The following is a 10,527-nucleotide window of genomic DNA, read 5'->3' as shown; positions in this document are numbered from 1 at the left end:
AGTTAAAGAAAAGGAAAGGAAAAAAACTAAAAGAAAACACTGGTTCAAACTGACAGAGTCAAGATACAACCTGAGTCCCTGTTAGGCAGGGTGGTGGTAGCAGTCTGCTAGAATGGTGGCTGCAGTCCTCTGAAGCGGTGATCCTGTAGAAAAGAGGGTCTGCTCTTCCTCAGAAGGTCCAGTGGTGGCTGTGTAGCTCCTGTCCTCTGGAAATCCAGTGGAAAGGCCTTGTCTCTGGTGTTCAGCCTCAGCTTATATCCACGATGGGATGCTTGGTTCCTCCCTCTGGGTGGAGCATCTCACAATGGGGTAATGAGTCATGAGGCCAAGTGTTGATTAGGCTCATTAACAGAAGATAGTCCAGAGGGAGTTATCTATGAGTCATGCGGCAGGACAGTGATGGGCCATTAACAGCAAGATAGTCTGGGGGGAGGAGGCAAGGAAACACTGCCCCACCTGATTTCAACGGCTGATGGGGATGGTAATAGAATACACTGCAACCCAGGACATTATCCACCCCTTATTCTATTACCATCTACATCATCCCAAATCAATACCTTCTTTAAACTCTACACAAACATACATATATATATATATACAATGAAACCCTACACACCGTTCTCACCTAAGATTAGGTCTCCTTGTGGTACACAACGGGTTTCCCCATCTTTCTGCATTACCCACCAAGTGCAACCAGGTCCTTGAGCAAAGATAATCCCACGGATGGGTTTGCCTTTGCCTGAGGTGGGATTGATCCAAACAGTCTTTCCTAAAATACCCCTCAGGTGTACCGCAGGGACTCTATCTCCATCCACTGTGTGCAAGGGTTCAGACTCGGCGGGACCAGCTCGATTGATGGACCCTCGGGTATTGACCATCCAGGTGGCCTTTGCTAAGTTCACTTCCCAATTTTTGAAGGTCCCCCCACCAAGTGCCTTTAGGGTGGTTTTAAGTAGTCCATTGCAGCGTTCAACTTTTCCGGCAGCTGGTGCATGATAAGGAATATGATATATCCATTCGATACCGTGTTCTCTGGCCCAGGTGTTGATGAGGCTGTTCTTAAAATGAGTCCCGTTGTCCGACTCGATCCTGTCAGGGGTGCCATGTCTCCACAGGACTTGCTTTTCCAGGCCCAGGATGGTGTTCCGGGCTGTAGCATGGGGCCCAGGGTAGGTCTCCAGCCATCCAGTGGTTGCTTCAACCATGGTCAACACGTAGCGCTTGCCTTGGCGGGTTTGGGGAAGGGTGATGTAATCAACCTGCCAGGCTTCCCCATACCTGTACTTTGACCATTGTCCACCGTACCACAGAGGCTTCACCCGCTTGGCCTGTTTGATTGCAGCACAGGTCTCACAACTGTGGATGACCTGTGAGATGCTGTCCATGGAAAGGTCCACCCCTCGGTCACGGGCCCATCTGTATATTGCATCTCTCCGCTGATGACCAGAGGCATCGTGGGCCCAACGAGCTAGGAATAATTCTCCCTTGTGCTTCCAGTCCAGATCCACCTGTGATACTTTCACCTTGGCAGCTCGGTCCACCTGCTCGTTGTTGCGATGCTCTTCATTAGCCCAACTCTTGGTATGTGCACATCCATGTGTCGAATCTTCACGGTCAGCTTCTCTACTTGGGCGGCGATGTCCTGCCAAATCTCAGCGGCCCAGATGGGTTTCCCTCTGTGCTGCCAGTTGGCCTTTCTCCAGCGATCCAGCCATCCCCACAGAGCATTAGCTACCATCCATGAGTCGGTGTAGAGATAGAGCCTCGGCCACTTCTCTCGTTCAGCAATATCCAAAGCCAGCTGGACGGCTTTAAGCTCTGCAACCTGACTCGATCCACCTTGTCCCTCGGTAGCTTGTGCAACTCGTTGTGTGGGGCTCCATACTGCAGCTTTCCACTTTCGGTTAGTGCCTACAATTTGACAGGAACCATCAGTGAAGAGGGCATAACGTCTTTCAAAGTCTCCGGTAGCTCATTATATGGTGGGGCTTCCTCTAGCACGAGTCACTTGCTCTTCCTCTTCTTCAGAAGATAATCCAAAAGTCTCACCTTCTGGCCAGTTTGTTATAATTTCTAGAATCCCAGGGCGATTCGGGTTTCCAATACGGGCATGCTGTGTGATGAGAGCAATCCATTTGCTCCATGTGGTGTTGGTGGCATGATGCGTGGAAGGAACCTTTCCCTTGAACATCCAACCCAGCACCGGTAGTCGGGGTGCCAGAAGCAACTGTGCTTCAGTGCCAATTACCTCAGAGGCAGCTTGGACTCCTTCATAGGCTGCCAAGATTTCCTTCTCTGTGGGAGTGTAGTTGGCTTCAGATCCTCTGTAGCTTCGGCTCCAGAATCCCAGTGGTCGACCTCGAGTCTCACCAGGCACCTTCTGCCAGAGGCTCCAGGACAGACCATTGTTCCCGGCTGCAGAGTAGAGCACGTTCTTCACCTCTGGTCCTGTCCTGACTGGGCCAAGGGCTACTGCGTGAGCAATTTCCTGCTTGATCTGGGCGAAGGCTTGCTGCTGTTCAGGGCCCCAGTGGAAATCGTTCTTCTTGCGGGTAACCAGGTAGAGAGGGCTCACGATCTGGCTGTACTCGGGAACGTGCATCCTCCAGAAACCTATGGCGCCTAGGAAAGCTTGTGTTTCCTTCTTGCTGGTCGGTGGAGACATCGCAGTGATCTTATTGATGACCTCGGTGGGAATCTGACGTCGTCCATCTTGCCACTTTACTCCCAGGAACTGGATCTCTCGGGCAGGTCCCTTGACTTTGCTCCTTTTGATGGCAAAGCCAGCTTCCAGGAGAATCTGGATGATTTTCTCTCCTTTCTCAAACACTTCCTTTGCTGTGTTTCCCCACACAATGATGTCATTGATGTATTGCAGATGTTCTGGAGCCTCACCCTTTTCCAGTGCAGTCTGGATCAGTCCGTGGCAAATGGTGGGACTGTGCTTCCACCCCTGGGGCAGTCGGTTCCAGGTGTATTGCACACCCTTCCAGGTAAAAGCAAACTGGGGCCTGCATTCTGCTGCCAAAGGAATGGAGAAGAAGGCATTGGCAATGTCAATAGTAGAGTACCACTTCGCTGCTTTGGACTCCAGCTCATACTGAAGTTCCAACATGTCCGGCACAGTGGCGCTCAATGGTGGCGTGACCTCATTCAGGCCACAGTAATCCACCGTCAGCCTCCATTCTCCACTGGACTTACGCACTGGCCATATAGGGCTGTTGAAAGGTGAATGGGCCTTGCTGACCACCCCTTGGCTCTCCAGTTTGCGAATCATCTCATGGATGGGAACCACAGAGTCTCGGTCGGTGCGGTATTGCCGACGGTGCACTGTTGCTGTGGCGATTGGCACCTGTTGTTCTTCAACTCTTAGCAGTCCCACAGCAGAGGGGTCATCTGAGAGGTCAGGCAAGGTACTCAGTTGTCTGATATCTTCTGTCTCCACAGCAGCTATCCCAAAAGCCCAACGATGTCCTTTTGGGTCCTTGAAATATCCATTTCTGAGATAGTCTATGCCAAGAATGCACGGGGCCTCCGGGCCAGTCACAATGGGGTGTTTCTGCCACTTGTTCCCAGTTAAACTCACTTCAGCTTCCAGTACAGTCAGCTGCTGGGATCCTCCTGTCACTCCAGAAATAGAAATGGGTTCTGCTCCCACATACCTTGATGGCATCAACGTACATTGAGCACTGGTGTCAACCAAAGCTGTGTATTTTTGTGGGTCAGATGTGCCAGGCCATCGGACCCACACAGTCCAAAAGACCCGATTCTCCCTTTCCTCTACCTGGCTAGAGGCAGGGCCCCTCTATTCCTGGTCATGTTGCATGTTGCTCCCTTCCGGTGAATACGTTCCTGAGGTCCCTTCAAGAGGATCGGTCGTATTATTCCGGTACCGTCTGGAGTTGTGTGTGTGAGAGACCGGAGCAATATTGACTCTAGATGCGCTTCGTGTGGTAGTTGTCCCTCTTTTTAGTTCACGTACCCGAGCTGCTAAGGAGGAGGTGGGTTTTCTGTCCCACTTACTCATGTCTTCTCCATGTTCCTGAAGGAAAAACCAGAGGTTACCTCGTGGGGTGTATCCTCTCTCCCTGGTTGGGGGACACCGGCTCCTAATGGCAGAGACTCTTGTTGGTTCTGGCGAGATCGGGTAAATCTCTTCCTTAAGTCCCTTTTTCAATTTCTGATGGCCTTCTTCAATCAAGCTCCAGACTTGCTCAGCCAAAAGATTTGTTTCCACGGATGAGACATGGGTGCGAAACGGGGCTGTGACGGTGTCCTCGTAAATCCTCAGTTTGTTCACCAAGACGCCCACCCTGTCCTCGCCTTCCCTCCATTGCAGCGTTGCCAGGTAACGGGAGTATATCTCTGGTCCAAGGCGTGCGAACCTCAACCACATCTGTGACGTGCACTGGACACCATCTGGGCTCTTAGGAAATCTCTCGTCTTCTGAGAAAATGATCTCCAGCACAGCCAATTCCCTTAGGCACCGGATACCTTGTTCCATTGTGCTCCATTTCCCTTGGTGCACCTGGAGGTCTTCTTTACAAAGGTACCTGTCCCTTACACTTGTAAGCAGTCGCTGCCAGAGGCTGAGAGTTTCTTGGGTTCTCCCGATCCCCTGGTCAATGACCACATCCCAGGACAGAGATCCCAGCTGCCTGGCCTCACTTCCGTCCAGAATGGTGTCATTGGCTGCAGCATCCCAGATGCAGAGCAGCCAGGTCAGGATAGACTCGTTTGTCTGGCAGGTGAATTCCCTCCGCAGGTCTCGCAGCTCACCCAGGGATAGCGACCGAGTGAAGATCTCTGGCTCTGCCTCTTCTGCTGGGTGCGAAGGTCCTGCTGCATCCTCGTCAGTCACAATGCGGGCTGATTTGCTTTTTGATTTCTTCTTCTGAACGGGGGCAACTGCAATTGGTTTAGGCTGTTCTGGTTCAGTGATGGTTTGCATGGGGACGCTGAGAGTGCTTTTGGTTCCCTTCTCCTCTGTGTCAGTCTGTGTGGACATGGACGCTGTTGCTTTGCATTTGGTTCCTTTCTCCTCTGTGTCAGTCTGCGTAGGCATGATGTTTGTCGCTCTGCTCTTTTTCCCTCCCTCATCCTGAGGATGCTGTGCCATAGCTCTGATTCTAAGCATGGTGTACATGGTGCAGGCTGTACAGAGAAGACAAAGCAGAACTGACAGCAAGTTTATGCCTTCTTTGACATCCAGAGGGAATTCAATATTTTCAAAAACTGCTGTGCCTGGCCTGAAAGGCTGGAAGAAACCACTCTCTACTCCTCCCACCAGGGGCTGGGTGCGATTGTTGAGGAGATCCCAGACATAGGAGCCCAGACTAGGACAGCCAAACAAAACTGAGTATATACTCCGAATGGTATTCATCGCCTCGCAGGTTATTATGCTGTAGACATAATAAACCATTAAAGCAATTCTCATACCATTCCCTGGTTTTAACAGGAGTAATACTACAGGCAGGTAGTTCCCCATGTGAGGAAAAATATAGAGAGCAAGATACAGTACCCACGTAGACAAGCTGAGCACCATGGTGAATAGGTTTCCGTTAACACAAAATTGTAATTCTGACTTTCTCTCAGAGCTGCCGCACTTTGGGCGCCAAATTATGTACTAGTTTGAAAACAAACCAGTGGGAGGCACCAAGTCAGAATAACAATTTAATGGGGAAGTTAAAGAAAAGGAAAGGAAAAAAACTAAAAGAAAACACTGGTTCAAACTGACAGAGTCAAGATACAACCTGAGTCCCTGTTAGGCAGGGTGGTGGTAGCAGTCTGCTAGAATGGTGGCTGCAGTCCTCTGAAGCGGTGATCCTGTAGAAAAGAGGGTCTGCTCTTCCTCAGAAGGTCCAGTGGTGGCTGTGTAGCTCCTGTCCTCTGGAAATCCAGTGGAAAGGCCTTGTCTCTGGTGTTCAGCCTCAGCTTATATCCACGATGGGATGCTTGGTTCCTCCCTCTGGGTGGAGCATCTCACACTGGGGTAATGAGTCATGAGGCCAAGTGTTGATTAGGCTCATTAACAGAAGATAGTCCAGAGGGAGTTATCTATGAGTCATGCGGCAGGACAGTGATGGGCCATTAACAGCAAGATAGTCTGGGGGGAGGAGGCAAGGAAACACTGCCCCACCTGATTTCAACGGCTGATGGGGATGGTAATAGAACACACTGCAACCCAGGACAACAGGGCAGAGCTCAGATATCATCAAGAAGACTATGACATCACAGAGCACTTGTGACATCACAGAGCAGGCTGTGACATCACAGGGTGCTGGTGTGACATCACAGTGCAGAGTTGTGACATCACAGATAGGGCTGTGACATCACAGGGAGCATGTGTGACATCACAGAGTGGTCATGTGACATCCCAGAACAGGCTGTGACATCACAGAGTGCATTGTGACATCACAGGGTGGCTCTATGACATCATAGTCAGCTGCGACATCACAGGGCAGAGGTCTGACATCATAGAGCAGACTATGACATCACTGAGTGGTTGTGACAGCACAGAGTGGGTTGTGACATCACAGGGTGGCTGTATGACATCATAGAGTCAGCTGTGACATCATGGAGCCGCTCTGTGACATCACAGAGTGGTGCTGTGACATCACAACTTGGGCTCTGACATCACAGGGCAGAGGTCAGATATCATCAAGAAGACTATGACATCACAGAGCAATTGTGACATCACAGAGCCGGCTGTGACATCACAGGGTGCTGCTGTGACATCACACTGCAGAGTTGTGACATCACAGATAGGGCTATCACAGGGCAGCTGTGTGATATCACAGAGAGGACTGTGACATCACAGATGGGTGGTGTGACATCACAGGGTGGCTGTGTGACATCCCAGGGTGGCTGTGTGACATCCCAGGGGGTTGGATGCCATGGCAACCCTCATCAGTTCCAGTTCCCTTGGAAACCCCCCCCGGACCCATTGCTGCAGTCAGGCTCCGTGGCCACTTGCCCGCAGAGCTGTGGCTGCCCTCGGCTGCCATGGCAGCCCTCAGGACAGAGAGGTGCCGGGCTGGTGCCAGCTACAATTGCAGTGACACTCGTTGATGCCCTCAGGTGCCACGGCAGCGGCCACAGGGACCCGTTCCTCACTTTGGTGCCACGGACACCAACGCTTGGCCCCGCTGCCATGGGCATTGGCACGGTCACCTGCACTCAGGGCCCGTGGCCAGGCACTGCTGCCATGGACACGGGCACGGAGCCCTGGGCCACAGTCGGCTGCCGTGGCCACCAGCCCAAGGTCCCGTGGCCAAGGCCGGGGCCATGGAAAGGAACCCGTGGAGCCGTGGTGATGGTGGGTGGCCATGGGGTGCTGCTGTGGGCTGGGGCAGAGGGAATTTCCTTGCCAGCCCTTTCTCTGGGGCTGTGTTTGGCTCTGTGCTGAGCACAGCGTTGCTCACACAGAGATGGTTTTGTTCTTGCTGAGCTTGCACAGAGCCAAGGCCTTTCCTGCCCCTCGTCCGGCCACGCTGGGGAGGGGCTGGGGGTGCGGGGCAGCTTGGCAGGGGTCACAGCCAGGACAGGTGACCCCAACTGACGCCAGGGGTATCCCAGACCACAGGACATCATGGCCAGTGTATAAAGTGGGGGGAACAAGGAGGAAGGGGGGACATTTGGAGTGAGGGTTTTTGTCTTCCCAGGTAACACTCAGGCAGGACGGGGCCCTGATTTGCTGGTGGGCAGGGTCAGCACCAAAGACACAGATACCAACCGAAGGAATTGTGTAATTTATAGAATGCAAAGCTGCAAAGAATTACAAAAGCATAAGCTCAGCAAAGCACATAATCATTAGCAAAGAATCACAGCAGGAGCAGCTCAGCAATGCCCCCAGTCATCCCTGCCAAAGATTGCCTGCAGTGACCCTCAGACTTTACCATCACCCAGAGCTACCCATCAGCTGGGGGAAGCTGTCCCAGCCAAGGACTGGAGAGCCACTCCCGGACACTGGGAATTCCTGCAGCTGCCTCCAGCCACAGCTGAGGCTCCAACCCCGCTGGGAGAGGGCCCAGCTTTGACAGTGCTGGAGAAACAAACTGACAGCACTTCCAGTGTGGGAACATCTGCTTTCCTCCTCCTCTTGGCTTCCTCCTAAGCCTGGCCAGGGCTCAAGGAGGAGCCAAGGCAGCTGACTTTGACCATACAGCCCCAAACAAGGCCAGATGGGGCCTCTTCCAGCTTCTAAATACAGAAAGGTAAATCTATGTTTCACCAATGCACAGGTACATAGAACAGATTGTTCATAGTACTTCGTTAATGAGCAGATAGAAATATAACCTTTGGCTGGAAGGTTCATCTAGAGGTCACCTTTGGCCCAGGGCCTGTTGTGCAGGCCTTGGAACTTCAATCGCTCCTTTGACCTAGACACGAATTACAACCTTCATAACAACTCTTTCAATAACAGTCTTAGATTTAGGTATTAGGCATAAAGGTGTCACCTCTTGCTCTCCAATTAAGTGCTGCTCTAGGTCATCACTCAGAGTTACAATTCACATTCCTTTTAAAACATGCCTCAATTAGTTGCTGTTCTCTGTTATTTACCAAATCCCCCTTTTTTCTTGAGACTGTGTCTCTTTTTAGACAAGTCTCAGTGCTCCATTTCCCAGCACAAAGTGTCACAACAGCTCTGACATGGAATCATAACACACCAAGTGCTCACACTGCAGTGATGACAGTGACTGCCACAAATGCATTTCGCAGCAGCCTCCAGTTTGGCAGCCCCAAAGCCAATCCCAGCAAGGAGAATTTTCTTCTTTCTCCCACTCTTCTACTGCTCTTTCTATCGAGGTGATTCCTGACTGTTGGACTTCAAACCCATCACTGATAACAGTGCAGCATTCCTGTCCTAGAATAGCCCAGGCTCCTCCTTGGCCAGCAGGCAGATAATCCAAGGCCATGCGGGTCTGCAGAGCCCCCGCTCATGTTTGTTGGAGCTCACAGGATGTGCTGTTGGATATTTTAACAGTATCATTTGCTGCTTCTTCTAATAATCGATTTAGCTCGTTAATGTGAACTCCACAGGATGAGGCAGCGCATGTGGGGCACAGGGTGAACCAGAATCTTTGGCTTTCTGAAATCCAAGGCACTCTTTGGGTGGAAGATGTTCTCTTAACGTGAAACTCTTCCTTGCAGTTATTGCTGAAGTATCCTAAAGGGAGGTATCAATATTGCCTGGCAACAGGACCCAAACCATCCTTTAGGATGCTATTTATGGGCATTGTCTCTGCACACTCAGCAGGTCCCACTCCCAGTACCAAAGGTCTGATTTCCTATTTCCCACTGTTGGACTGCTGATGGATCCAGGGCTCCTCCCTTTGCTCCTGTTGTGTCCCCGGTGCCATTGGGCCAGAGGAGTTTCACAGAGGCCCTGCAGCTGGGAGCAGTGTAACACTGACACTGACCAGCTCCAGCATCCCTAGTTCTACCAACATTGATAGTAAAGCACAGAAATCCTTTCCCATTGTGGCCTTTAACTATTACAGGGTTTGGTTACTCCTGAAGGGAAATCCTAGTTGTTATAAATAAAGTATGTAATTCGTGCTATTGTGTATAAAACTGGAATGTAATCAGACCATGTAGCGACAGAGTTTCAAAATCCCTCCACCAGCCTGGCTGAGAGAAAAATTTCACAACACCAAAAGAAGTTCTCTCACAGATGTAATCAATAAGTGAGGATTCCATCTAGGTGGGGTTGGATCTTATCACCGGGACATTTGCACCATGATGACTTGATCACCACCTTCTGATACCTACATCTCATCTGATAAGGACATTCCAGGAACTAAAAATAACTGTTCCAGGAACCAGAGATGGCCCATTCATCACCAGAGATGGCCCTTCCATCACCAGAAATGGCCCACTCATCACCCAAGATAGACAATTCATCAGACCCAGGAAAGGCTTTGTGCAGCCCAACTCCAGGACAAGAAAACTTCATGAATATGCTAAAATTACGAGAGGAATAGAATTAATTCGGACTCTGCCTAAAAACTGCATAAGAAGGGACCAGCTGAAGCAGCAGTCGTGAACTTGGGAGGTCTGGTGCGATAGAGGTCAGATCTGTGCATGTTCACCCAGCTCTGACCCCGGGCTCGGAGCTGCTTTTCTCCATCGTGGCTTTCTGTGTGACTGATCTTTCGGCCGTGGAATAAAATCTATTTCTTCATTAAATTTAATTTGGCTGAATTTCTTTGCTTCATAGTGAATCCTGTAAAACTGATAATTGCATTCCTTTGCTCACCGCACAGTTCTCTTTAACTGTCCCTGCACTGATTCCTTTACGAGTCAGAGCCCATTGACAGAGTTCTGCCACCCTGTAGGGTGGGCCCTCCAAGGGAATCCCATTCCTCCCAACTTTAGTTGAGAACATACCCAGCAATTATTACACTGAGTATTTTGGCTACTTTTATATTTAAATTTTCATTAGAACTTTCGTGACTAATCCCATGGTGACACTCTAGAGATGTCTTTGGCAAACAAAGATTCAGGTTGACTCTCAAGACACAA

Source organism: Coloeus monedula (genome assembly GCF_965178545.1).
Source record: "Coloeus monedula genome assembly, chromosome: 34".
NCBI classification, from domain to species: domain Eukaryota; kingdom Metazoa; phylum Chordata; class Aves; order Passeriformes; family Corvidae; genus Coloeus; species Coloeus monedula.
The sequence above is the reverse complement of the archived record's forward strand: the minus strand, read 5'-3'. Positions refer to the sequence as shown.